Genomic DNA, 26,900 nt, shown 5'->3' on the forward strand with positions numbered 1-26,900 from the left:
TCATCAAAGAGCGTTGGGCTGTTTTTGAAACCCTGTGGTAACCTTGTCCAAGTCAACTGTCCCGAAAGCCCCATTTCAGAGTCTTTCCACTCAAAAGCAAATAAGCGCTGGCTTTCTGGGCTCAGCCGGAGGCAGAAGAAAGCATCCTTCAGATCTAAGACTGTATACCATGTATGGGTGGGAGGCAGGGTGCTGAGTAGGTTATAAGGGTTTGGGACAGTTGGATGAATATCTGCTACTCTTTTGTTGACCTCTCTCAAATCTTGTACCGGCCTATATTCTCCAGTGCTGGGCTTCTTAAAAGGTAGCAGAGACGTATTCCAGGGTGACCGGCAAGGGACTAGGATGCCTTGGTCTAAGAGCCTCCTGATATGTGGCTTTATGCCCTGATAGGGTTCCCATGATATGGGGTACTGTTTAATGGAGACAGGAGTCGTGGTGGCCTTTAACTGGATAATTAGGGGAGGTTGTTGGAGTGCCAACACCATCCCGCCAGTCTCCGCCCAGGCCAGTGGGAATTTCGTGACCCAAGAGTCTATTTCTAGAGATTTTGGCTCGTCCTGTTCTGGTTCATATAATCTATATTCATCTTCTAACTGAAGGGTTAAAATCTGAAGAGGAGTACCACGGGGCCCAGTTACTCGGGTCCCTCCTTCTTCAAAATGGATCTGAGCTTTAAATTTGGTAAGCAAGTCATGGCCCAGCAGAGGGTATGGGCAATCTGGAACATGTAAGAAGGAATGGGTAACCTTACCAGTAGCCAGCTGAACCCGTCGATCTGTAGTCCAACGGTATCTCTTGCTGCCAGTGGCTCCTTGTACCCAGGCCGTCCGGTCGCTGAGTTGTCCAGGGGCCTGGGTGAGGACTGAGTGCTGGGCTCCTGTGTCCACCAGAAAGGTGACTGGCTGCCCCCCAACTTCAAGAGTTATCCGGGGCTCGGGGGGGGGCTCCTGGCCCTGACCTCCCTAATCTTCATCTAGGGCCAAGAGGGAGGTCTGTGGGCGGGGTCTTCGAAGCCCGCTGGGTTTCTTAGGGCAATCTCTGGCCCAGTGTCCTCTTTCTTTGCAATAAGCACATTGATCCTTATCTAGCTTTGGCCCCTTTCGAACTCCCACCCTCTCTCCCCTTTTCTCTTGACCCTGAACTACGGCGGCCAAGATTCGACTCAACTCTCTGCTTCTTTTTCGGTCTCTCTCATCCTTTTCTCTACGTACTCTATCTTCCTTTTCTTCTTGTGTCTCTCTCTTGTTATAAATTCTTTCTGCCTCCTTAAGTAAATCCTGTAATGTATACCCTTGTAAATTCTCTAGTCTCTGTAACTTGGCCATGATATCTGGTGCTGCCTGCCAGATGAAGGACATGGAGACACTTGTCATTTGTCCTGGATCATCTGGATCATAAGGGGTATACATGCGATAAGCTTCCTTAAGTCTCTCTAAGAAGGCTGAGGGAGTCTCCGGAGCCTCTTGTACCACTTGTTTCACCTGAGCCAAATTGGTGGGGCATCGTGCCGCCCCTCGGAGACCCGCTAGGAGCAACTGGCGATAAAGGCGTAGGTGTCTCCTACCTTCAGCCATGGTGAAATCCCAATCAGGTCTCGTAAGTGGGAATGCGTCATCGATCTCTTCTGAGAGCAAGGTGGGGCGTCCATTGTCCCCCAAAACATGTTTCCTGGCCTCTAAGAGCACTCTCTGCTTCTCCTCAGAGGTCAAGAGGGCCTGTAAAAGTTGCTGGATATCATCCCAAGTGGGCTGATGGGTAAGCAAGACAGATTCTATCAGGTCGGTGAGAGCCACCGGATCCTTAGAAAAGGGGGGGGTTGGGTTGTTTCCAGTTTTATATGTCGGCCACCGAGAACGGCCAGTATTGCGTCTGGCCGCCGGTCCCTTGTCTAAGCAGAAAGGCCTGGGAGGTGGAGTCTGGCACCACCTCGTGTCGTCCCCGCAGTCTCCAGCCACAGGGGAAGGGGCCGCCTCGTGTCGCAGTCTAGCAGGCGGCTCCACTTCCACTTCTCTGGGTGGGGCTGTAGGTACAGGGTACGGAGGAGGTTCTTCCAACTGGAGATCTATAAGGGGGGGAATTTGGGTCCGCTGGGAGGACAGGTTTCGCGGGAGGGACTTTGGGAGACTCTTCCTTAGTTAGAGCAGGATAGAGAGAGGAAGAAGCAACCAAAGGGTCAGGTGGGCTCAGGGAAACAGGTTTAGGGGAAATAGGAAGCCAATTCGGGTCCACAAAGGGTTCTGCCCAAGGAGGAGGGCTAAATGCCAAGCTCTCCCAGGTGACAATGGGCACCTGGTCAGGGTGTCCGTATGGCTTCTGGCAGAAAATCAGGTCCTTAACCTGCAAAATAGTGCTCTTGTTAAAAGTGCCGCTCACCGGCCATCCCACATCGTAAGTGGGCCACTTGGACATGCAGAGGGTCTGCCATTTTCCTTTCTTGATCTCGACCCACTGATCACGTGCTCGGTCTCGGACGTCCTTCCAATGGTCTAGAGTGAGACTCAAGGGGGTTGTTAGCGATTGTCCCATGGTAGCTTCAAAGAAAATTAGGGCACAAATTAGACAGACAAATCCAACGATCAGACAAACAACAGACAGACGCGCTGTGCGGCTTCGACGTAAAACCCAAAACAAAGAGTCAGATGGAGGTGCCAAGGGTCCTGGACCCTCTCCTCCAACCAAAACCACGTATCCTTCTGATACGGGCTGAGCCCCAAAGAACCGGGCTCCTGACACCCTTGGAACATCTTCCAGGGCTGCAGGAAGGGGGTGGGGAGAAGTCCGAGCTCGTCAACTCCTTCTCTGACCCACCCAAACGAAGGTGCTGAGGGTCCTGAACCCTGAGACACTGAAGGCCCTGGGCCTTCTCCTCCGACCAAAACCCAGATCTGAGTCCAAAACTGAGACGAACTGATCATGCACACAGGACAAGACAAGACAAGACAGAGCAAGACACGACAGATGCCAGCCAGCTTACCTCCCGGTGGGTGGTCGGTGATCTTTGGGCAGAGGATCTCCAGATCCCGGATGAGCCCCCAAAAATGAAAGACCTCCAGAGAGGACCTTTCTCTCAGGAGGAGACCCCAAGCACCCAATGACGGAGCCGAGGCCACTCGGATGCAATCAGCAAGAGGGTTTATTGGAAAACACAGGTCCCTGCGGGCACACAGTCTCTTCGGAGGACTTGCGCGCCCAGCAGCTCCAGCATGGGGCTTTTATAGGGTTTGGGGAAGCAGAAGCGGGCGTACAGAAGCAGATGCATAGTTACGGGGATTGGTGGATTTAAACGAGGCTTATAGACATGTTCACATATGATTGGTTATTTCACATGATGAGGTAATCAGGTATAGCTACACACATTGGCAGGTTTGAATCATATTCGAATGAGGTTGTAATATGGTAAAAGAGTACATGCAGGCTGGGACATCCTGAATGTCGGGGGCTAGGGGCTTATCCCTTCCTGCCAGATCCGGTACTCCTAGTCTGTTCTGTATTCCTTTCCTTTTATAGTCTGTTAGTTTTAACGGTGACTCGGCCCTAGGTATCTGGGCGTGCCTGGGCTCATTCAAGCCTGTTGCAGCTCTGAGATAAGACTCATGGGGTGGGTCTTTCATGATAGAGACACCATGAAGACGCTATGATACTTCTTCCTGCCTGGCTGCTTTATGTCTTTAAACTCCCACCAACCATTCAATCTTACTAAGTTAGGTGAGAACTCCAAGGTGTAATACTGGGCTATACTTGAAAATACCAGACAACTTGTGGGTGGCTTCTGGTTTCCCGACCTAATATTTGATCTATGCAAACTGGCTGAGGGTTCATGGTCAAGTTCTGATACTTGAAAGATCCTAAGTGATACATATCTCATCAATCAATGGAGAACATTCTACTTCAGTCATGGAGGAAAGAGGACTGCCAATTGTGGAGGACCAGTGTAATTTTACTGAGTCATAGGGATTCGAGATGTCTGTGGGAGGTAATAACCCCTGGACGAGTTCATGGGTGGACCTTGTCACCATAGCTAGGGAAGGTACAGATATACTGGTATAACTTAAGTTTTCAATGAAAAGAAAACAGGCAAAGGGTTAGGAATCCAGGAAGTCCTGGGCTCCTAAGACTAAGGGTCACAGGAAGATATGATTTTGGGTTACTTTTCACCATTAGACTTTTGGTACTGACATTTGCTGACCATTTAACCATACCAGTGGGACTTAACCCAGTGTTAGCACCCTCTAAGACAATATTGACCCAACCTCCTAATCCTGTAGTTCCTAGGCCCTCTGAGCACCCCCTCTCTAGAACCTCAATCCCCATTCCTTTTCTCAAGTTCTCGTAACCAGAAGACTCTTTCTGGTCTATGATGTTTAAAACCTTTCAGATCTTAAATAACTCACAGCCTGCATTCACCACCTTGAGCTGGCTATGTTACAATACAAAACTTCCCATCTATGAGGAATTAGGCAGGTAGCAGAGGATAAAATTTCAGATGGCAATAAGATATGCAGATGGTCTCAAGAGGGGCCTGTTTGACCTTATGTAAGATATCAGGCCAAAGTAGATGTATCAGCGTTGTTCCAACTCCCTATATACATTTATGTACCCAGACTAATTCTTCTGTACCATAGACTCCCCTGATCAAGCCTGGTAGGTTTGCACACAGGGTTGACCCCTTACATGCATGGGGAAAATCTCAATTCTTACCACTGTAAAGGATTTTGTGTGCTAGTCCAGTTGGTGCCCCAAATAATCTATTATTCTGAAGAAACTGTCCTCTGGGCTCTATTATGGAACCCAACCAGAAGTCTAATGATATTGGAAAGAGAACCTGTCCCCTTTGACATTGGCCCTAATTTTGGATTAGGCCTAGCCGGGGCAGACACTGGTATTGCAACATTAATCCTACAAGATAAGAATTTTTTCCCACGTGGAAATGTTTAATGAGAGAAGACTAGAAGAGAGGAAAGGCTGACCATGGACAGGTTGGGGGAAAAAGAGGGTGGGAAGAGAAGGGACGGAGAAAAGGGCACAAGAGCAGAAAAGATTAAGAGCAAGAGGAAGAGACAAGATAAGAATTATAATAGTGTCAAAACAGATTTTGACAAATATATTCAACATCTAGAGATATCCATCTCTCATTTAGATGTCAATGTTAATTCCCTGGCAGAGGCTGTATTACAGAAAAAAGAGGGTTAGGTTTGGTACTTTTATAACAGGCAGGGCTATGTGCTGCTTTGCATGAGGAATGCTGTTTCTCTGTAAATCACTCAGGGGTGATTAGAGAGGTCCTAGCCAAAGTGCAAGAAAGTTTAGAGCAAAACCAAAGAGAACTAGGAAATTCTAAAGGCTGTTATCATTCCCTTTTTGATGCTTCTCCTTGGTTAACCACCCTCATATCCACCTTGTTAGGACCCTAATTGTTCTTCAGCTATTGTTGACCTCTGAACCCTGCATATTGAACAAGCTTACAGCTTTCATAAAATAGAGAATAAGAGCAGTACAGCTGATGGTCCTGCACCAACAATAAGAGAACCTGATAACAGGACCTGAAGAATATGTGATAGTTAGCAGAGACCCCTGAGTGTAGCTCTAAGATTGAAGCTTGTATAAGAAAAAGGGGAAAATGAAGGATCCTGGGGGCTTGCTACCATCTTACACCCACCCATCTTGGATCAAGGCTAGGCCAAATTCCGTTTGCCAACCACAGTTCTGAGGATGTACTAGTTGATAGTCACCTGACCCTCTGGAAAGTACCAGATAAAGTTCAAATGTGAGCATGATCTGTGCATCCTTGCTAGCCAGATTTAAATGTCAATATGCTTAGCCAATACATTTGAACTGTAACCTTGCTGATGTAACCTGTGCCCCTAAAAAGATATAAAAAATGCTTATATTAGTCATTCAGGGTCACCTTATAGTTCCTAACCATAAGAGACTAATTGGTGGTTGATCCTGATGTGCTGGAAAATAAACCTCTTGTATTTTCATCAAATCGTGTCTCAGTGTCTCATTCCGGGACATCTCAAAGTAAGTAAGAACGAGGGTTGAGTTCCTACAATTCATTCTTGCGAACTTATTTTTTGTAGGAATAGCCTATCTATAAAATAGAATGGTCTGAAGATGAGACATTCCATCTCCCCACCATTTACAGAGTGATGGTTTAATTTATGAGACCTGGGGCTATTTGGACCAAGTACCATATATCACCATTTGAGAATACCTGGATGAAAAACCCTCTGCTCACATTAGACTTTTTTGTTATGGACATCCATTGCCTTTCTCTCTCCTTCTTCTAAAAGAGTTTCTGCATCAGCCCCTTGCCTTGCTCCTCATTTCTGCTCCCTAGGAGAATCCCTGTTTCTCTCCTTGTGTTTTTGTTTCTGCCATTGCTGCCTTTGTCCAGCTAGCACAGGCAGATAGTTAAACATCTCCTGACTCCCCGGACATCCCAATGACAGACTGGTGTACTTTCAAGTACTACTTTTGAATAATCCTCAAATAAGATATAACTTACCATCTTCCCTAAACCCAGCCTGCTACCTGACCCATTCTCAGATGTCCAGGATGATTGCTCCATAATTCTAGGCCACATGCAGAACACCAGGCCGGACTTGACTGACAACACATCTACTTCATGGATGGGAGGAGCTTCATCCAGAATGGAATCAGCTATGCAGGGGTGGCAGTACTTTAATCAGACTTTGTTCTTTGGATAAATGTTTTGCTGCTGGGGACTTCAGCCCAGAAAGCTTAACTAAAGGCTCTAACCTAGGCTTTAAAACTGGCAAAAAAGGAGCCATAATTCATATTTAAAGTGAGAGTAGATGTACCTTTTCTATAGCTCATGTACATGGTCTCATATACCAAGAGAGTGAATCATTAACTGTTGGAGGAAAAAAAACCATCAAATATAAGGAGGAAATGCTTGCTTTATTAGAGACATTATGGGTTCGTCTCAAAGTGATCATAATTCATTGTCCGTGGGTATCAGAAAGGGTTATCAGAAATAGCCTGAGGGAATAGGTTAGCTGATAAATCTGAGAGACCACCTAAGCTTCCACTTCCAACAACAACTCCCATCCACCCTGAATATATTGCTGAAGACAAATGATATTAGGCAAAATACCAAAGAGTTTACAGACATGACAGATGGTTACTTACCTCTGAAGGCTGCACCATTCTACTTAAGGAGTTTGCCAATCAAATCTCCCATCAGACTCATCAAGCACCACACATGGATCACTGAAAAATGAAGAAATTGCTATGAGGGCCAAGGTACAAAATATTTGATTTAAAACACTTGGTTTATCAGGTAATTTCAGACTATGGGATATGCCAGGCTCTGAACTCCTCAAGCCTCAACCAAGGACTGCTCTCAGAACCAGAATCAAGGGTCAATGACCAGGGGCTAATAGGGAAACAGATTATCCAGGAATAAAACCAGGAACATATGGATATAAGCCTTTGTGATTTTTTTACAGATACCTTTTCAGGATAGGTAGAAGATCACCCTACAAAAGAGACCACTAACTTAGTTGAAAGGAAGCTTCTAGAAGATACCATACCCAGGTGTGGTTTGCCTCCTGTTGTTGGGTCTGTCAATGCATCAGCATTCTTCTCTCAGGTAACTCAATATCTAGCACAGATTGTAGGGACCGATTGGCATTCAGGGCAGGTTAAGAGGATAAATTGGACCTTGAAGGAGACATTGCCCAATGGTCTTAACCCTTGAAACTGGTGGACACTGGGTGTCCCTCCTACTTATTGCCTTATATAGGCCTAGGACCACCCCCATACTTTAGGTCACACCTCCTTTGAGATCCCATGTGGAAGGCTTTCTTTCACAAGGCTTCCTAAACTATAGGAATATCAGCAACATAAGATTTTAGAATCCTTGGAAGTCCTTCATAGGGTACAGAAGGAACTCTGACCTACCATTTGCCATGTTTATGAGACTTGATATCTTCATAGCCCCCATTCTATTGAACCAGGTGATGAAGTCTAGATTAATAGATATAACCCCAAGACTCTGTAAACTCCAAGGTTGGTCCTCACACTGTAATCCTATGGCTGTTAAGATGAATCAGTATATGGATATACCACTCCCATGTTAAACTTGCCAGGAGACAGTGGATCTTGCATTTGAGGAACAAGAAGATAATTCTACAAGAATGATGGAACGTCACCTCATACCTGGTGGATCCTGATCCTGCTTGCTTGCTGCTTACAATTTGATGCACCAGACACTATATGCCATAGTATCTGCTCTATCACACCCCCTGGTGTGACACAGCAATCTTTGTATCAGGTTCACAGTGGCTGGCAAGAAGGCTGATTAGACTGCCAGTGCTTAACTCTTCTCACCCAGGACTTAAAACAGAACTACCGGATATCAAACAGGGACTCTGTATTGGAAATAATGTACCCCCAGCCTATTTCCACATCTGCATCCACACTGCAACCACTACACTTGCAGGATACATGGTGTGCCCAGAGAATGCTTGGTGAGCTCGTACATTGAGGCTTACTCCAAGCACTTAATGGCCTGGTTGTAAATATGACTTTTTTTTCTATGACTTTTATGTTCTAGTACAGCTTGTAGCAAGAATGACTTATTATTCTAAGGAGGATGTTTTCAAACATCCAGCATCTCCAAACAATTGAGTTAAAAGTATGGTCATTTCCACTGTGTCCCTAGGTTCTCTCTTTGGCATATGGCTGGACAAAGGTACTAGTGTAGGGGTCTCAGCCTTAATATTTCAAGAGAAAAATTACAAGACACTGTGGATGGTTGTAAATGAAGATATATAGAGATGGAAAAGTGCATTATGGCTCTGAAAGATTCCCTGACAGATGTTGTCTTACAGAACAAAAGAGACCTAGACTTGCTGTTTCACCAGCAGGGAGGGATTTGTGCAGCCTTACGTGAGGAATGTTGTTTCTATGCTGGCTATTCAGGAGTGGTCAAAGAATCCATGGTCTTAGTCAGAAAGAGCCTACAATACAGAATAGAAGGAGAACAGTCTTAGGATTGGTTCATCTTCAGCTTGTCTCCTTGACTGAATAACCTTGTGTCTGCCCTGACAAGTCCTGTTATCCTATTGATGGTAACCTTGACATCATTCCTGCATAATCAGCGCTTTCATTAATTTTGTTAAGGAAAGGATTTCCACCATTGAATTGATGGTTATAAACAACACCAGCTCATAGAAACAACTCAAAGATTCAATATGGCTTAAAACTGAAGAGGATGCAGGAAGGACAACGTGTCTTAGTTTGTGTTTTACTGTGAACAAACACCTTGACCAAGGAACTTCTTTTAAAAACAACATTTAAATATAGCTGGCTTACAGATTCAGAAGTTCAGTCCATTATCATAAAGGCAGGAACATGACAACATCAAGGCAGGCATGGTGCAGCAGGAGTTGAGACATCTTCATTCATAGCCAAGTAGGAAAAGAGTAGCTCCCAGCAGCAAGAAACAGTGCCTTAAAGCCCATACCCACAGTGGCATGTCTACTCCAAGAGTCTGTCTTCAAAGAGAGCTACTACCTTGGCCAAATATATTCAGACTACTACAGAAGACTAAGCTGACTCCATGACATGCTTCAAATTAGCAATTCAAACTAGACCTAAATCTGTTTCCAAGAAATGGGCAAGTCTAGGCCTCAGAAGCTGCCCTGCCACCTGACTTGAGGGAAGGAAAATGGGTCAGCAGCAGTTTACATACTTCATTAGCAAGTTTACAGATTCCCTAAGCAATAATTTTCAGACTTCACCAGCAACAATTTCTAGTTCTCCAGGCCCGATAAATTGTTCCTGGGATCTCCCTAAAGATAGAGCCAAGACAGAGGTCACCTACCCCTCTCCAGAAATCCCCTAATATATTTAAATTGGGCCTTCAAGCTCACTTCCCTATCTCTTCATCATTGTAGATGGTAGACCCCAGCAAAAAACCAAACCAAACCAAACCAAAACAACAAAAATGACATACTATTTGAGTCTGTGGTATCATTCTTCAGCAAATCATGTACCCATACCCACAACAGCATTCAACTTACGTGGAGGCTTCCTTTCTAGGGGTATGAACCATGGCATACTGTCCCCACCAAGGCCAAGCAGGGCTTGGCACTGACAGACACCCTGAGAAATGCACTACAATTTTTAGGGGGTATTGTCTAATTGTTTGATTGGGACAATAAGGATGGCAGAAACTAATTTGGGTTTTCCAAGTCACAGGAGGAAGAGTAGGAGACAATATTAAGAAAGGGCTTTTGATCCAGGCTGTGCAGTAAGAAGCATGGGCACCATGTAGACCTGGGAGTTATTAGAGTGGAAGGTTGTCTCCTTCATTTGCCCATTTCCTATCCATCTTGTGGAATTTGTCATATTTCCTGGCATTATCATTTTTCAGAGTTACTTCCCTCTCTGTGACCTCACTCTAGGCAGGGTAGTTTCCTGTTTAGATCATTTCCTTATCTGTCCTCCCTCCCACACCCCTGGCAGGGTGGTGACCTGCTATTTCTGACAGGGTTCTCATACTAGGTCCTTCATTCAGCACTGGATGTATTCTAATAAAGAATAGCTGATGAGTTTAGGACAAGAGATTTCCAGCCTATTGGTTATATCATTTGACTAATTTTAAAATATTGTCTGATGTTTTCCATCCATAATGTTTTGGGAGGAGAAGAGAGAGGGTACAGTCACAGGGAAGTCACTGGCAGCTACAGAACAAGCCTGCTTTTATGGGCAAAGTGTTAGCTAGCTGGTGGGTGAAGAGACAGCTGCCAGTTGGTTGCTGTTCTTAGTGCCTAGCCAGAGCAAGAGTGCCTTTTAAAATTATACAAAACAAAATTTTACTAAGAATGTGGTGTTATGTTAAGAGAACATATTATATAAAATCAATAGTGACAAAGCAGGGATTCTAGCTGGCGCCCTAACCTTGCTGATCCTGGCCCACAGTTCCCTGCTCCCAAACCCTGTGGAAGAGAGAGCAGATCACCCAGAAGTGTGGACAATCTTGAGACTGCAGGGCAGGAGAGACTGCAACTTCTGTCTACCTTTGCCCACATCCTTGGCCAAAGAGGAAACTGTATAGTGCCTCTAGGCATGGGAAGATTGAAGAAGTCAAGCTGCAGGAGCCCTGCAGTCCTGACTGAACCTGGATCTGAGTGGACCCGGTCACACAGCTCCCTGTACACAAATCCCATGGGAGGGAGAGCAAGACACTCAGAGGGTCAGAAGTGCCTGACCATGTTTCTGACCTGCCCATATTTCTGACTTAAGAGGAAAACACCTAGCACTGTCAGGGCGCCCTGTGCATAGGGACCTAGGAGAAGTAGGAACAGGTCCTTCTGGTTCCTGCCCAGAGGAACAACTGTATATCAGTGGGCAGGAATAACTACACACCTGAGAGCAGAACACTCTGTTCCCATAACTGGCTGAAAGAAAACTGGAAAAGAAGTCTACAGCACTCCTGACACCTAGGCCTATAGGAAAGGTCAAGCCACTGAAAGAAATTGCAAAACAAGGTAACAACAGAGACAACCTGATGGCGAGTGACAAGCACAGGAACACAAGCAACAGAAACCAAGACTGCATGCCATCATCAGAGCCCAATCCTTCCACCAAAGCAAATACTGAATATCCAACCAAACCAGAAAAGCAAAATCTAGATTTAAAATCACATTTGATCATTATGATGAAGGACTTTAAGAAAGACATTAAAAAACTCACTTAGAGAAATGCAGGAAAACACAAGTGAACAAAGAGAAGCATTAGAGAGGAAAAACAAAAATCTCTGAAAGAATTACAAGAAAACAAAATCAAACAGGTAAAAAAACTGAAAATGGAGATAGAAACAATAAAGAAAGCACAAAGAGAGACAAGTCTGGATATAGAAAGTCAAAGTAAGAGACAAGGAGACGAAGATACAAGCATCAACAACAGAAAACAAGAGATAGGAGAGAGAGACTCAGGAGCAGAAGATTCCATAGAAATCATCGACACAACTGTCAAAGATAATGTAAAACAGAAAAAACTACTGGTCCAAAACATACAGGAAATCCAGGACACAATGAGAAGATCAAATGTAAAGATAATAGGTATAGAAGAGATTGAAAACTCACAACTCAAAGGACCAGTAAATATCTTCAACAAAATCATAGAAGAAAACTTCCATAACCTAAAGAAAGAGATGCCCATAAACATAGAAGAAGACTACTTAACTCCAATAGATTGAACCAGAAAAGAAACTCTTCCCAACACATAATAGTAACATATAAAGGCAGACCTATCAGAATTAAACCAGACTTCTCAACAGAGACTATGAACGCCAGAGGGGACTGGACAGATGTGATACAGACCCTAAGAGAACACAGATGCCAGCCCAGGTTACTGTATCCAACAAAAATCTCAATTAACATAGATGGAGAAACCAAGATATTCCATGATGAAACCAAGTTTACATAATATCTTTCTACAAATTCAACCCTACAAAGGATAATAAATGGTAAAGCCCAACACAAGAAAGCAAGCTACAACATAGAAAAAGCAAGAAACTAATCTTTTTGCAACAAAACAAAAAGAAGACAAGCACACAGACATAATCTCACCATCGAATATGAAGATAACAGGAAGCAACGATCACTATTCCTTGATATCTCTCAACATCATTTGACTCAGTGCCCCAATAAAAAGATAATGATCAACAAACTGGACACATAATGAGGATCCAGTATTTTGCTGCCTAGACAGACACTACCTCAGAGTGAAAGGCTGGAAAACAACTTTCCAAACAAATGGTCTGAAGAAGCAAGCTGGAATAGCCATTCTAATACCGAATAAAATCAATTTTCAACCAAAAGTCATCAAAAAAGATGAAAAAGGACACTTCATACACATCAAAGGAAAAATCCACCAAGATGAACTCTCAATCCTAAATATCTACGCTCCAAAAACAAGGGCACCTTTATACATAAAAGAAACCTTACTAAAGCTCAAAGCACACATTGCACCTCACACAATAATAGGAGATTTCAACATTCCACTCTCATCAATGGACAGATCATGGAAAAAGAAATTAAGCAGAGACCTAGACAGAATAATAGAAGTTATGAACCAAATGGACTTAACAGATATTTATAGAACATTCTATCTTGAAACAAAGGGACACACCTTCTTCTCAGCAGCTCATGGTACTTTCTCCAAAACTGACCATATAATTGTTCACAAAACAGGCCTCAACAGATACAGAAAGATAGAAATAATCCAATAATCCAATGCAACCTATCAGAATACCACGGGCTAAAGCTGCTCTTCAATAACAATAAGGAAAACTCCCGCATATACATGGAAGTTGAACAATGCTCTACTCCATGATGACATGGTCAAGGAAGAAATAAATAATTTAAAGACTTCTTAGAATTTAATGATAATGAAGGTACAGCATACACAAACTTATAGGGCACAATGAAAGCTGTGTGAAGAGGAAAACACATAGCTCTGAGTGCCTGTAGAAAGATACAGGAGAGAGCATATATCAGCAGCTTGACAGCAAACCTAAAAGCTCTAGAATAAAAAGAAGAAAATACAACCAGGAGGAGTAGAAGGGAGGAAATAATCAAACTCAGAGCCTAAATCAACAAGTAGAAACAAAAAGGACTATACAAAGAATCAACAGAACCGAAAGCAGGTTCTTTGAGAAAATCAACCAGATACATAAACCCTTAGCCGTACTAACCAGAGGACAGAGTGTGTTTTCAAATTAACAAAATCAGCAATGAAATGTGAGGCATAACAAGAGAATCAGAGCAAATTCCAGAAATAATCAGATTCTACTACAAAAGCCTATATTCAACAAAACTTGAAAATCTCAAGGAAATAGACAATTTCCTAGACAAATACCAGGCACTGAAATTAAATCTGGAACAGTAAACCATTTAAACAACTCCATAGCTCCTAGAGAAATAGAAGCAGTCATTAAAGTCTCCCAACAGAAAGAGCCCAGGTTCAAATGGGTTTAGTGCAGAATTCTATCAGACCTTCACAGAAGACCTCAAACCAATACTATCCAAACTGTTCCACAAAATTGAAACAGAGCACTACTGAATTCCTTCTATGAAGCCACAATCACTCTGATACCTAAACCACACAAAGATCCAACAAAGAAAGAGAACCTCAGACCAATTTCCCTAATGAATATTGATGTGAAAATACTCAATAAATTTCTTGCAAAACAAATCCAAGAACACATCAAAACAATCATACATAATGATCAAGTAGTCTTCATCCAAGGTATGCAGGGATGGTATAATATACGGAAAACCATCAACGTAATCCACTGTATAAACAAACTGAAAGATAAAAACCACATGATCATTTCATTAGATACTGAGAAAGCATTTGACAAAATTCAACAACACTTCATGATAAAAGTCCTGGAAAGAACAGGAACCCATACCTAAACATAGTAAAAGCCATATACAGCAAATCAGTAGCTAACATTAAACTAAATTGAGAGATACTTGAAGCAATCAGGGAGTAGACTAGGCTGCCCACTCTCTCCCTACTTATCCAATTTAGTTCACGTAGTCCTAGCCAGAGCAGTCAGACAGCAAAAGGAGATCAAAGGGATACAGATTGGAAAGGAAGAAGTAAAAGTATCACTATTTGCTGATCATATATTAAGTGACCCCAAAAGTTCAACCAGAGAAATACTAAGCCTGATAAACACCTTCAGCAAAGTGGCTGGGTTTAAAATTAACTCAAATAAATCAGTAGCCTTCCTCTACACAAAAGAGAAACAAGCCAAGAAAGAAATTAGGGAAACAACACCCTACATAATAGTCCTGAATAGTATAAATACCTCAGTGTGACTTTAACCAAGCAAGTGAAAAATCTGTATGATAAGAAGTTCAAGTCTCTGCAAAAAGAAATTGAAGTAGACCTCAGAAGATGGAAAGATCTCCCATTCTCATGAATTGGCAGGATTAATATAGTAAAATTGGCCATTTTACCAAAAGCAGTCTACAGTTTCAATTCAATCCCCATCAAAATTCCAACCTAATTCTTCATAGAGTTAGAACAATTTGCAAATTCATCTGGAATAACAAAAAACCCATGACAGCTAAAACTATCATCAACAATTAAAGGACTTCTGGGAGAATTACTCTCCCTGAACTCAAGCGGTATTACAGAGCAATAGCGAAAAAAACTGTATGGTATTGGTACACAGACAGGCAGATAGACCAGTGGAATAGAATTGAACACTCTGAAATGAATCCACACACCTATGGTCACTTGATATTTGACAAAAGGGCTAAAACCATCAAATGGAAAAAAGATAGCATTTTCAGCAAATGGTGCTAGTTCAACTGGAGGTCAACATGTACAAGATTGCAGATGTATCCATTCTGATCACCCTGTATAAATCTTAAGTCCAAGTAGGTTAAGGACCTCTACATCAAACCAGATACACTCAAACTAAAAGAAGAAAAAGTGGGGAAGAATCTCAAACTTATTGGCACTGGAGAAAATTTCCAGAACAAAACACCAACGACTTAAGCTCTAAGATCAAGAATTGACAAATGGGATCTCATAAAGCTACAAAGTTTCTGTTAGGCAAAGGATACTGTTGTTAGGACAAAACAGCAACCAACAGATTGGGAAAAAAAAACTTTGCCAATCCTATAACTGATAGAGTGCTTATACCCAAAAATATATAAAGAACACATGAAGTAAGACTGGAGGGAGAAAAATAACTCTAATAAAAAATGGGATTCAGAGCTAAACAAAGAATTCAGAGCTGAGGAATATCAAATGGCTGAGAAGCACCTAAAGAATTGTTAAACATCTTTAGTCATAAGGGAAATGCAAACCAAAACAACACTGATATTCTACCATACACCAGTCAGAAAGGCTAAAATCAGTAACTCCGGGGACAGCAGATGCTGGCGAGGACGTGGAGAAAGAGGAACACTCCTCCATTGGTGGTGGGATTGAAGACTGATACAACCATTCTGGAAATCATTCTGGAGGTTCCGCAGAAAATTGGACATTGCACTACCTGAGGACCCAGCTATACCTCTCTTGGGCATATACCCAAAATATACTCCAACATTCAACAAAGACACATGCTCCATAATGTTCATAGCAGCCTTATTTATAATAGCCAGAAGCTGAAAAGAACCCAGATGCACTTCAACAGAGGAATGGATACAGAAAATGTGGTACGTCTACACAATGGAATATTACTCATCTATCAAAAACAATGACTTTATGAAATTCATAGGCAAATGGCTGGAACGGGAAAATATCATCCTGAGTGAGGTAACCCAATCACAGAAAAACACACGTGGTATGCACTCATTAATAAGTGGCTATTAGCCCAAATGCTCGAATTACCCTTGATGCACAGAACACATGAAACTCAAAAGGGATGACCAAAATTTGAAAGCTTCACTTTTTAAAAAGGGGAACAAGAATGCCCTTTGCAGGGAATAGGGAGGCAAAGTTTAAAACAGAGGGAGAGGGAACACCCATTCAGAGCCTGCCCCACATGTGGACCATACGTATACAGACATCAAACTAGATAAGATGGATGATGCAAAGACGTGAAGGCCGACGGGAGCCAGATGTATATCTCTCCTGAGAGACACAGCCAGAATACAGCAAATACATAGGCAAATGCCAGTAGCAATCCACTGAACTGAGAATGGGACCCCCCATTGAAGGAACCAGAGAAAGGACTGGAAGAGCTTGAAGGCGCTTGAGACCCCATATGAACAACAATGCCAAGCAACTAGAGCTTTCAGGGACTAAGCCACTACCCAAAGACTATACATGGAGTGACCCTGTTTCCAACCTCATAGGTAGCAATGAATAGCCTAGTAAGATCACCAGTGGAAGGGGAAGATCTTGGTCCTGCCAGGACTGAACCCCCAGTGAACGTGATTTTTGAGGGGAGGGTGGTAATGGGGGGAGGATGGGGAAGGGAAGCCTACATAGAAGGGGACACGGGAGGGGTTAGGGGGATGTTGGCCTGCAAACCGGGAAGGGGAATAACAATCGAAATGTAAATAAGAAATACTTAAGTTAGTAAAGATAAAAATAAATATTAAAAAAAAAAGAAATGTGTTTATTGGTGGAAATGCTTCCTTACCACGATCTTTATTCTTGGATGCTGTGTGCATGTTCTGTAGTATTCAGCCTTACTTAAATGTGTTATGCGATTTCAACTTATGTAAAAGTTAATTTATCACTACTGAAAGTTTAAAGATTTTTATCTGTACAGATAATGTCCCATTATTAAATACTAAATAATAGTTGTTAATATGTAAGGTTATATGCTTTATAATGTTACAAGTGTGTGTGTGTGTGTGTCTGTGTGTGTACATATGTCTATGTATGTTTTTATGAGTCTAAGTAATTTTTTACATGACTCGAAGATATAGAGATATATGAAATTATATATAAATGAAGCATTTATATAATAAATTAAGAATGATTTTATTTTAAGTTAATTTGGTATTTATATATTAACATTCATTAAAGATAAGCGCAAAGTTATATACTAACAAGGCAGTGGGGCATGTTTCTTTTTGCATACAGCTTTAAGAGACCTAAATCAAAATACTAAGAATTTTAAGTGAACCCGAAATCCATTAATAAGTAGAAATCAGAAATTTTTTCTGCAAATATAACTAGTAGTTATTCATTTTATACAATCTATAGAATACCATTTTTAAAATTAAGGACCTTGTTGAAGTTTTAATATTTCTTATCATTACTCAGAAGGCTAATTGTATATTTTGTGTCTTATATACTTAAATAAATGATACAAATTTACTTTAATGAAATCATTTTAAAAGTTGTTATTGCAAAAATTGAGTTTCATAAAAGTAATCATTAAATGAAATTTGGTTTGGAATTAGTATAAAATTTTCAACCATTTCCGTAGCAAACTTTATTTTAATTTTAAATGCTGACTCCTAATTTATTTTTGCTCATTTCACTTTTTCATATAGTCATAATTTGTATTTATCCCTGTTAAAGTAAGTCTATATTATAGAAACCTATTGCCTTCTTAAAAATTATAAAGTATATAATCCACATTTAAACAATGATTAATAAGTATTTAATAATGGGACTCTATACAGATAAAAAATGTTTAAACCTTCAGGGGTGATAAATTAATTTTTACATAAGTGGAAATTTGCATAGGACATTTACATAAGTCTAAATACTATAGAAGATGCACACAGCATTCAAGAATAACAAAGATCTTGGAAGGAAAAATTTGTACAGAGTCAGATAGCAAATAATTTACCTGTTCAGCCTTCCAATGAATGAAAGTACTCAGCTCTTTGTTACTTTTAAAGTAGTTTGAGAAGATGTCAGAATAACCGTTCTATACTACAAGGAAGATTTACTCATGAAAAATATCTTCCCCTCCTAGATCTCCAAAAGTGGAGGGTAGCTGTAAAAGACAATAAAATAAGGTAAGATAGAAGAGTAAAAATGTTGACCATATAGACCCTTAAGAGAGAGAGAAGGAAAAACTTGGCTTTCTCCATTCTTTGAAGACTTAAACAGTTAAGCAAATCAAAAATGACTAAAAGAAAAGTGAAATTCTCATTTCTCACTTTACATTAACCATTAGTAGTGAAGTATAGCTTTTACTCATATATTCTTTATGAAATGATAATTTCATTTTATTTATTGGTTAGTTAGTAGATTCTAGACACTGTCCTAACAGCTTTAATACAGTGCCAAATTCAGTCTCGTTTCTCCTAAAATATGTAATCATTGTTAACTTTAGTAAAATAGATAAAACCTGAGTTCAGTGACCCTTCAAACAAATTGCAATACAACAGTAAATCAATGTAAACAATGCAACTGTAATTGTAACATTCTCATGATAATAAGTACTATTTCTTCAACACAAAATTTCCCCTGTAGATTTAGTTAACATTTTTTTGACACTGAAACCATTAAGCCTTGTGAATTTATTGAACTTAAATAAATTCTCACATCATAGAAAGAAACAATCACGTTTGTTTATTTCTGCATTATCCTCAGGACACTCCCAGCTAATTCTGCTAACACTTAGAATTTAACAATGAAGGTGATGGTGATTTTTGATTTTTGCTTGGTTTTTTTTTTTTTTTTTTGGTTTGTTTGGTTTTTTTTCTTTTTGTAAAAAAATAGATATTTTTTCTCACATAATATATCCTGATTATATTTTCTCCTCTACCTATTTCTTCTTTTTCCTCCCCATGTCCCTTCACATTTAGATCCATTATTTTTTGGTCTTCCACTAAAAACAGTTTTTAAAGGGTAATTTTAATATAATAACATAATATAAAATAAAATAATATATTATCAAGATAAAAAAGCTACCACATCAGAATTGGAGAAATAAACAAAACAAGTACAGGGCAAGAAAAGAAGGCAGAAGATTCAAATATCCACTTGACTTCACATTTAGGAATACCATACAAACACTAAATTGGAAGCTATAATATATATATATATATATATATATATATATATATATATATATATATACAGAGAACCTGCTAGAGAACATGCTAGAGAGCCTTACGTTTTTTGGCCTCCTCCATACACTATGCTATTTTTTTTTTCTGCCTCATCTTCTGTAGGGTTCCTTGAGCCCTGAAAGGACAGATTTGATGGACAGAAACCATTTACACTTGAGACTTCCAAGTTCTCTTAAACTCTGAATAATGTCTGGTTGTGAGTCTCTGTATTTATTCGCATCTACTGTAGGATGGAATTTCTCTCATAATGATCTATGAGTCTAGCAAAGTCTCATTAAGAATCATTTTATGACTATGTTTTTTTCCCTACAGACATACAATATTTGGTTTTCTCTTTTATCCCTGGCTATCTTTCTTAGGTTCCTGGTAATCTATGCAGTATCAGATAGAGGTTCCATCTTGTGAAGTGGGCCATAAATCGACCAGGTCTTTTTTTGTTGTTGTTGTTGTTGTTTGTTTTTTGTTTTGTTTTGTTTTTAATTTTTTTGATATCATGAAGACAACCTTGTTTTTGTATTAAAGATGCTAAAATATTGTATATTGCTTCTACGTAGTCACCATCATGACTCCTCCATGTTCCATGAGTTATATAAGTATTTTGTTTAGCAATGAGGCCTTGGTATTGTTTTGAGGAGAGCAACCTATAGGCTTAGCAACAACTTTGATTGTTTGGGAATCTCTGTATATACCAATTCAGTTGGGTGTAACCTAGTCCCAGTACTGGTAGGTTGATTTGTTGACAAGATATGTTCATTTGGAACTCTGGCTCTCCCATTATTTGGCAATTTCAGTTAGATTACCTATGTATATATTTTAGAAAAATTCTATTGTATTATTTCCATACTGTCCGTAAAATATTCCGAAATTTTAGCAGTCTCTACCTGTATTGTCTACTTCACCCAATAGTTTCTCACAGTCCGTTTTTGAGCATCCCATACCTGCTTTCCTTCCACCATCTGTACGTATTTATTTTCTTTGCTTTCTCTAACTAAATATGTATCTGCTTTAGTCCTTTACTCTTTACTTTCCCACTACACATCTATGAATTGTAGCTTGGTTATCATTGAATTATCTGCTAATATCTACATGTAAGAGAATATATTTATTTATCTTTCTGGGATGTAAAGCTAATAATATTTTTGTTTTGTTTTGTTTGCTTGTTTTCAGTTTGGTCAACTTACCTGTAAATTCAATTCTTTTACAGCTACATCATAATCCATTCCTAAAATGTGCCATGTTTGCTTTATTTATTTTTATGTTAAGGGACATAGGTTGTTTACAGTTTCTGCCTTTTAAGAAAAGAACAGCAATGACCGAAATTAGTTAGTCTTTGTGGTATAATGAAGCACCCTTTGAGAATATGCCTAAGATTGGTATGTTGAGGTAGATTGATTTGCATCTTCCTGAGTAATCACCACACAGATTACTTTAATGACTACACGTGTCCACTAAAACCAGAAATAGATGGGTGTTCGCTTTAACTTAATTTAAAGCCATTATGAGCTTTCACTTGTTTTATTGATTTTTTTCCCATTCTGACTGGTGTAGAATGAAATCTCAAAGTCATTTTGATTTACTTTTTCCTAAAGGCTTGGGAAGTTTAACATTTCTTTAAGTGTTTCTCAACCACTGGTATTTCCTTTCAAAAGAATTCTCTTTTTTATATCTGAACTCCATTTTTAATTGAGTTATTTATTTTCTCCATTTCTTTCTTTTCTTTTGTTTATGTAAATATTCTTAATATTATGCCTCTATCAAATTTATAGTTGGCAAAACTACCAAACTTCCCATTTGGAAGGGTGCTCTTTTCAATAGTAGCAAGAGGTCCAATCTATTAATTAATAACTTTAGTGCCTGCCCTAGCTATGTGCTCTTCAAAACATCTTTCTATAGGCCAATGAGCACCAGACAATTCCCCACTTTTTCTTCTAAACGATTCTATCTATACAGTTTCATATTAAGCTGTTTGATCAATTTGGAAGTGAATTTTCTGCAGTGGTAAATATAGATCTATTTGCTTTCTTCTACCTGGAGCTATCCAGTTTGATGAACACCTCCACTTGAATATACTAGGGGGTTTTGTTTTGTTTTGTTTTGTGTGTTTCCAGTTTTTATTTCTGATGTCTTTATAAAAACTCAGGTGTCCATAGATATGCAGATTTGGTCTGGGCTAGAAATTCAAATTCATCACCAAAAATTTCTATTTTTGTAAGTACTCTGCTGCTTTTATCATATTAGCTTGTAGTACAACTTGAATTGAGGAATAGTGATAAGTCCCTCCATTTTTCATATCATTCATGAAGTTTTAGTTTTCTTTTTTCTTTTTGTTTTTTTCTTTTTTGTTCTTTGTTTTCATATGAAGTCAAACATTGTCCTTTCAAATTCTGTAAAGAAATTTGTTGGATGTTTCCTGGGGATTGTTTAAATATGTCCAATACTTTCAGGCACATGGTATTTTTACTATATTAATTCCGATTCATGTTAATGAGAAATCTTTTTATCTTCTGATATCTTCTTCCATTCTTTCTTCAAAGACTTGAAATTTTTCTTATATAAGATTTTCACTTGTTCAGTTAGAGTACCTAAAGATACTATATATTATTTTGGGCTATGTGAATACTGTTGTTTTCCTATTTATTGTTTCAGTCTGTTTTTTCATTGGTATGTTAGAAGGGCTATTGAAGTTTTTGACTTAATTTTTTAATCCAGATACTCTGCTTAAAATTTTTCACAGCTGAAGGTGGTTCTTGGTAGAATTTGAGGTCACTTATGCATACTACCTTACAAGATTATATCTCCTTGACTCCTCCAGTTGTTTTAGTGCACTAGCTAAGATTTTAAGAACTTTATTGTACAAATATAGACATATTTGTTTTATTCCTCATTTTAGTATAATTGCTGTGAGTTTCTCTCAATTTAAGTTGGTGAGGGCTATTGGTATGCTATAAATGACTTTATTATTGTGAGGTATATCCATAATTTATCATGATCAATCCTATTTTGATTTGTTCTTGGATTTTATTTGCTAGAATCTTATGGGTAATTTCTGCAGTTATGTTCATAGGGAAAATGAGTCTGTAATTTTCTTTGTGGGTTGACACCTTTTGAGTTCTTTACTTATTTTGGATATTAGCCCTGTGTCAGATGTGTTAGTGAACATTTTTTTTTCAAATTGTTGGATGGTGATTTGTTCTATTGGCTTTGTCTTTTGCATTATAGAAGCTGTTTAGTTTCACGAGGTCCCATTTATCAATTCTTGATCCCAGAGCCTGAGCCATTGGAATTGTGTTTAATACCCTCTAACCCCCATGCCAATGAATAAGAGCCTCTTTCCCACATTTTCTTCTTTTAGATTTAGTGGAGTCTGGTTCTATATTAAGGTCCTTGATACAGTTGGATTTGAACTTTTGTGCAAACTGATAAATATGTATGTATTGTCATTTTTCTACATACAGATTACCAGTTAGAACAGCACCATTTATTCATGACGGTTTCTTTTTTCATTTGTATATTTTTGGATTCTTTTTAAAAGATCAAATGTCCATAAGTGTGCGGATGTATTTCTGTGTGTTCAGTCCTATTCTATTGACCATTCGGTCTGTCCCTGTACCAATACCATGTAGTTTTTTGTTTTTTTTTTTAATCACTATTACTTCATAACATAGCTTGAAGTCAGTGATGGTGATTTCCCAAGAAGTTATTTTATTGTTAAGAATTACTTTTTCTTTCCTACATTTTTTTGTTAGTCCATAGGAAATCAAAGTATGTGAAGAATTGTTTTGGAATGTTGATGAGGATTGCATTGAATCTCTAGATTGCTTATGATAGGGTGGCCATTTTTACGATATTTATCCTCCTAATTCATGAGCATAGGAGAGCTCTCAATTTTCTGAGGTCTTCTTTGATTTCTTTCTTGAGAGACTAGAAGTTCTTGTTATACAGACCTTTTGCTTGTTTTGTTAGAGTTATACCTAGATATTTTATATTATTTGTGACTATTGTGAAGCATGTTGCTTTTCTATTTTCTACATTGTTTTAATTTTATTTAATCATTGTTTCAGAATCCAGATTTTATCACCCACTGTCTACCCTCTGACTGTTCCACATTCATACCTTCTCCCTGTCCTCCTATCTCCATGAGAATGTTCCCACTTTCTGTCCTCCACCACACTCCCTGGGGTCCCCAGTCTCTGCTGACTGAGTTCAGACCTAACAGTCTTTTGCTCTATATGTGTTTGGGGCCTCATATCAGAGAGTGTATGTTGCTTGGTTGGTGGTCGAGTGTCTGAGAAATCTTGGAGGTCCAGGTCAGTTGAGGCTGATGGTCTTTCTAGATGACTGACTTGCTTATTCCTTTACTGCCTAAGCTTGGCTATGCTGGATCTTGCTCTGTAGATTTATCTTGAATTCAGAGATCTGTAAACCTGTCTCCTGAGATTAAAGTTATGTACCACCATGTCTGGATCTAAACTTAGCTGAGTAGAATCATGTCCCAAAGTCCCATTCCCTTATCAATTTAATATGTTTGAACACAGAATTCAGTTCCTTTGTATTTCTTGGTGACCCTTTATACTTGTACCAAATATTCTGTATTTTTTGTTCTCAAATTGCTTCTTTTTGTTAAAATGCTTTCAGAAGAGTGAATGTTAGCAACCACACAATAGAAGTTATACCAGGCTTCTTTGAGACTTCCTTTTTCAAAACAAGTATTATAAATCTCTTCACCTTAGCCACAGGAAGACTCTTTAGATAATGGCAAAAAGCAGCTGCATTTTCTCGCAAAATATTACAAAAACAGTCTCTAGGCCACATTCTGAAATTCTTCTCCTTTGAACCATCCTGGCCAAGTTACACATCAAATTATTCTCAGCAAAAATATCTTGCATATCTCTATTAGGATGTCCCATTAAGCCCCATTTAAAGCACCCCACTGCTTTGAAATCCAATATCCCAAAATCCACATTCTTTCAAACAAAAGCATTGGTCAGGCCTGTCACTTCTGTCTTAGCTGGGGTTTTACAGCTGTGAACAGACATCATGACCAAGGCAATCCTTATAAGACAACATTTAATTGGGGTTGGTTTACAGGTTTAGGGGTTCAGTCCAGTATCAAGGCAGGAAAATGACAGGTATAGTACCAGTAGAGATGAAAGGTCTGCATCTTCATCTGCTGGCCTTTAAGAGAAGACTGATTTCCAGGAAGCTATTATGTGAGTCTGATATTCCACATCCACAGTGACACACCTAATCCATCAAGGCAACACCTACTTTAAAAGGATGATACCTTCTAATGCCACTCCCTGCATGGTGCGTATGAAAACCATCACAATGAATATGAAGTGTCCTTCATCATCATGTTTGATAACTTTTAGTTGATAGTCTATATTATTTGATATTTAGAATGCCAACTCCCTCTTATTTCTTGAGATCATTTTTATCTTCCAACCTTCTGAAGAACATCCCAGTAGACTCTTAACATTCGGTGGGTTTTTAGCCCAAATTTCCAAAATCCTTCCAGAATCATCCTTAAAACATAGTAAGGTCTGTCATAAAAATGCTCCACTATACTGCTACTTACTTGTACTTGTGTTTCTATTGCTGTGATGAAACACCATGACTGAAAACCAGGATGGGGAGGAAAAGCTTTAGTTGGCTTATACTTTCACACTGTAATCAATTATTATATGAAGTCAGAACAGAAACTCAAGCAGGGTAAGAATCTGGTTGTAAGAGCTGATGCATAGAATATGGAGGGGTACTGTTTACTAGACTAGGCCAGCTCAGTCATCCAACTGGATTTTAATGAAAGGAGCAAGGATTGAAAAGAAAAATACAGTTAGACAACATTATAACATGAACAAAGCCAGTTTTGAGGTTGAAGCCTGTTCATTTGTTCCAGTCTACTTTTATATTATTCTAGGCGCATACAAAGAATATGGTCAGTTCTAGGTCAGAGAACAGACAAGATAATAAACAAAGTTCTTTGGTATTCAGATACTTACCAAGAAGACCAAAATCTTTAGCCTACTTCCTTGTCCTAGATAATGTCAAATTGTTAACAAATTTCTAGAAGCGACCCCAAGAGCTCTCAACACTTACTTAGTTGCTCATCCTGCATTCTTATACAACTCAAGTCCATCAGGCCAGTGATAGCAGAACCTAAAATAGACTGGGCACTCCTTCATCAATCACTAATTACTTATTGCAAATTACCTTACAGTGAAGAATGTAACCTTTATTCCTAAACTCTCCAATACATTTAACACGAAGACTTTTATTATCAAAAGTCATTATTGTATCTAATCTGATGATCATGTTTTAGTTTTAGGGTTTTTGTTTGCTTGCTTGCTTGTTTGTTTGTTTCTGCATATGATGGACCACATTTTTCTATTTGTCTATGTTGAGCAATCACTACATATTTGGCATGAAGTCTACTTGTTCATTGTGGATGATCTTTATGGTCTCTTCATATATTCTGTTTTCAAGTATTTTATCAAGAATTTTTATATCTATCTTCACAAGTAAAATTTGTCTCTTTCTATTGTTTGTTGTTTCATTATGTTAATTTAGGCATCGTGGTAAATATGACCTTATAAAACAAAGAGTACAGTATTCTTATGTTTCTGTTCTGTAGAACTTGAAGAGTACTGATTTAACCTCTTGAATGTCCCATAGGATTCTTTATCTTGGTTGTGTTCGTCAGTTTCCAGTAGTAAATTTTCTGTTGTTACTCATGTTATTGATTTTCAGATCAAATATGGTATGGTATTTCAACTTTACTATATCTTTGAGACTTACTTTGTGCTAGATTATGTGATCAATTTAAATGAAGTTCCATTACATGATGTGAAGAAGGTATACTCTTTTATTCTAGTAAAATTTTTGACAAAGAACTGTTAGGTCCATTTGGTTTAGAACAGCAGTTATCTCCAAAATTTCTTTAGTTTTGTCCTAAATTGTCTAATGTGCTTTTGAAGTATCCTGCTCTCCATGTTTGAGAATAAATATGTGATTTCAACTATAGTACTGTTTCCTTTATGAACCTGAGTAGTATTGTATTTTTTCCATATTTATTAAGAATTGTAAAGTCCTCAACATAAGACTTCTTCTTTTTCTTCTTCTTCTTCTTCTTCTTCTTCTTCTTCTTCTTCTTCTTCTTCTTCTTCTTCTTCTTCTTCTTCTTCTTCTTCTTCTTCTTCTTCTTCTTCTTCTTTTTCTTCTTCTTCTTCTTCTTCTTCTTCTTCTTCTTCTTCTTCTTCTTCTTCTTCTTCTTCCTTCTTCTTCTTCTTCTTCTTCTTCTTCTTCTTCTTCTTCTTCTTATTCTTCTTCTATTTCTTCTTC

This window comes from Rattus norvegicus, chromosome 6 (assembly GCF_036323735.1).
Source record: "Rattus norvegicus strain BN/NHsdMcwi chromosome 6, GRCr8, whole genome shotgun sequence".
NCBI classification, from domain to species: domain Eukaryota; kingdom Metazoa; phylum Chordata; class Mammalia; order Rodentia; family Muridae; genus Rattus; species Rattus norvegicus.